Source organism: Theobroma umbraticum, unplaced genomic scaffold (genome assembly GCF_002168275.2).
Source record: "Theobroma umbraticum cultivar Fairchild unplaced genomic scaffold, ASM216827v3 scaffold_55.0, whole genome shotgun sequence".
In the NCBI taxonomy this organism is placed as follows: domain Eukaryota; kingdom Viridiplantae; phylum Streptophyta; class Magnoliopsida; order Malvales; family Malvaceae; genus Theobroma; species Theobroma umbraticum.
This window is the reverse complement of record NW_018397270.1, coordinates 228,137-231,715: the sequence shown is the minus strand read 5'-3', so window position 1 is coordinate 231,715 and position 3,579 is coordinate 228,137.

Below are 3,579 nucleotides of genomic sequence, written 5' to 3'. Positions count from 1 at the left end.
TGAAATGGATTTGAAATGAGCTTTGGGGACCTAACTTGACTTTTAAATAGTTTTACCAAACTATGAGATTCAAGAGTAGCTCGAATGTCACATTGGGATAGTGTGACCCTTGTACATAAGTGAGCTCTAGTAGAAAACCTTTAGGTCATCGACGGGCTATTAGATGTGGCTGGGGCCACGGTCTGTGATATATACATGACAAGGCCATGGGTTAATATATGTGGCTAGGCCACAAGTTGATATACGTGGTTGTGACCATATGATTTCTCCGATGTCGACCAATATCATCAAGACTACCATGGCTATGGGAATTTAGTGGAGCAGGATTCCCATATTGCTATTACGTGGAAGTGGGTCCACGAGTTGATCATTTACGATTACCTACTCGAGAGTGATATCTCTTGGCTTTTTCAAACAAGATTTCTTTTGCATGGTGAGAAATACAAGTTTTTTCGTAGCTCCCCTATTTGCTTAAAAGCTTTCAGTGCTTTATATATTGATTTTGAATTGATGACGTTGTGTTTAATATCTCGAGGACAAGATCGTTTATAAACTTGTATAAGCATCGATATTGCTTAATTCTATGGGAGCATGCATGCTTATGTTAGTATGATTTTAAGCAAAGAACAACAAATGATTTCAACAGCAGAAATCTTTTACTTGCAATGGTTTTATTATATTACTTGAAGTGATTATTTTGCAACTCAACTTTTGAGTTTATTTATAAGGCACAATGCTTCATTGATTATAAATTGCTTATATATATTTGCATGTTTTTAATGTTCAAATTTTTTATCCTTGGCTTGTTTTCCATCTATGCCCTACTCACGGAGCTAATGATAATTGAGTTTGTGAGACTCACCCCTTTTATCTTCCTTTTGCAGATAAGTGATCAGCTCAAGTGTATCACCCCAACATTTAATTCACGATGATGTAGGTAATGGCATATCTTAAACTTCCACTCTGAGTTGGTCCGCTGCATAGGGGTCGTGTTGTGTAAATCAGTTGGATTTTTAAAACTTATTAATTTATTGGAAATGTATTGCTAGAATGTAGAGGTTGTGTAATGAATATTAAGTGTGATGTTGAATTTGTTGAAAGTAAATTAGAATTGGATATTGTCATCTGGTAGCAACGTATCAATTACAAATGTTTATTTGGTTTAAGTAAATGATAGTATCACTATCACTAATCAATTTATATACGAAAAAGAATATTTGGTTTAATTGTCCGAAATCTCAACTAAGGCTTGTTTAGGATTTGATGGGTTTACTCGTAAGTCTCGAATGCCGGTAATGATTGGGGAGAAAGTCATTACAGACTTGATATCAGAGCCCTAGGTTTAGTCGAGTCCTGAGAATTCTTGTGTCCAATAGCGGAGTAGTAGGGTCGACGTTGAGTCTTGTTTATGGTTAGTGACTATAGCATTGATTATAGGCAAGAGGCTACGTAGACTTTTTTATACATCTTAGAAAACTACTTTATGTAATTGTAAGAGATGGCTAAATAATGAGAATTGATGACCGATGTTCAGGTTTGGGATAATGTCTCAGATTCGAGCATTTTTAAGGGCTGCGGGTGAGCCAGACGCGCCTAAGGAGACTAATGAGCGATTATGGGTTTCTTTCTCTCGAAGTCAAGGTTGTACTAGAGTAAAAGGGGGGAGGAGTTCTCGACATTCAAGTGATTGTAGTTTGAGTGATCGAAGGTGTGCTTTTACGGACAGCACTAGGGCTAGTGGACCTACTTTAGAGAGTGCTACTTTGGATAAGTTAGCTATCAAATTGCAAAATTTGACCTAGTAGTTTACAAAATTTACTAGGCACTGTGCTAGTTTGGTTGAAGAATATATGGGTTCAAGTTCACAAGATTCGAACTACGACCCAAATATGAATATAATGGATGGGGAAGGACCAGATAAGGAGGATGGGAATGATTTGAACGATGACAAAGGAGATGACTCAGTTTCATTATCTATATTTATGAAGCTTAAACCTCCGTCATTCATTAGTTCCACCGCTAGAGAGGACCCATGTAGATTTTTGGATACCATGGAAAAAATTTATCATGTTTTAAGAGCTTCAAGCACGAGGTTAGTAACATTGGCTAGCTTTCGTCTTGAGGATGTAGCACAGCTGTGGATTACATCATACATATGGGGTACACCTAGTAATACCGGTCTGGTTGGTTAGAAGGAATTTGATGAAGCCTTTATGGATAGATTAATGCCTCGTAGTATGCAAGCGGCTAAGGCTAGGGAGTTTGAGGCCTTGAAGTAGACACATGGGATGACAGTATATGAGTATGATGTGTAGTTTACACAATTGTATCGATAAGCCCCATACCTTATATCTATTAAAGAAGTGAGAGTGAATCGGTTTGTAGCTAGACTGTCTAAGTATTTATTTAGAGCTATTGCTCTGTAAAGTTTGATTCGTATACCGATGTAGTGGATTGTGCTCGACTAATAAAGGGTTGTAGTATGGAGGCTAGAACACTTTGTGAAAGTATCGAAAAGACTAAGGCTAAAGGACAGAGTAGTCAAAGGAACACTAGTCGAGAAACAACCTTTGGAATGTTAAGTTAGCCTGATCGAAGGGATACTACTCAAAATAGAAGACAAGTGTCAATTGGGTCTTAAAGGTTGAGGAGAAACCCCTAATTTAGCAGTCCACCTCGTTGTGAAAATTTTTCTGGAGTAAGTAATCGTCAAGGATCTAGTAATGAAATAACTAGCCCTAATAGTCAACAGATGGGCTAGAGGAGTCCTTATTGTGCACGTTGTGGTACTATGCATATGGGGCCTTGTGCTCAGTCATATAATGTATGTTTTAATTGTGGTCAAGTGGGATATATGTGAAGAGACAACCCCTATGGTGGGAGATAGCAAGGAACTGGTCGTGGGTTTGTTCAACCAGCATCCATAGTAGCATCTACTGTTTCACCTCCAGCTAAGTGAGTTCGACCGGATAAAGGCAAAGGAATAGCTTCTACCTCTCGATCTTGACCTACTGAGTTAGCACCGTAGGGTATTTCTAGAAGAAGACAAGCGAAAGTATTTGCCATGGGTCCGCAAGATGTGCTTGTTTCTAATGATGTGGTTGCAGGTACTCTTTTAATTTGTGGTTTTGAAGCATTGGTATTATTTGACCTTAGAGCTACCCATTCTTTTGTTTCCTCGAATTTTGTATTAAAATTGAATAAACCTTGTGAAAAAATGGTAGACCCATTGGTAGTGTCCACTCCTTTAGAAGAGATTTATATGACGGAGTTTGTCCATAAGTTTTACATAGTAAAAATTAATCATCAGGAGACATTGGTGGATTTGGTGTTATTAATGACCTTTGGATTTGATGCAATATTGGGAATGGATTGGTTGTATGATTGTAACGCCAATGTCAATTGTCACTATAAATATGTCGAATTTAAGTTTCTCGGAGAAGTTCCTTTTATTATATATGAACGTAAGAGCCCGTGTAATAAAGGGTGATAACTCTATTATATAGAGTTATTTGGACACATTTTGGGGCTTAAGTAGCAAGATCTTTGAGATTTTAGGTTCAGATTTTAGCGTTTTAG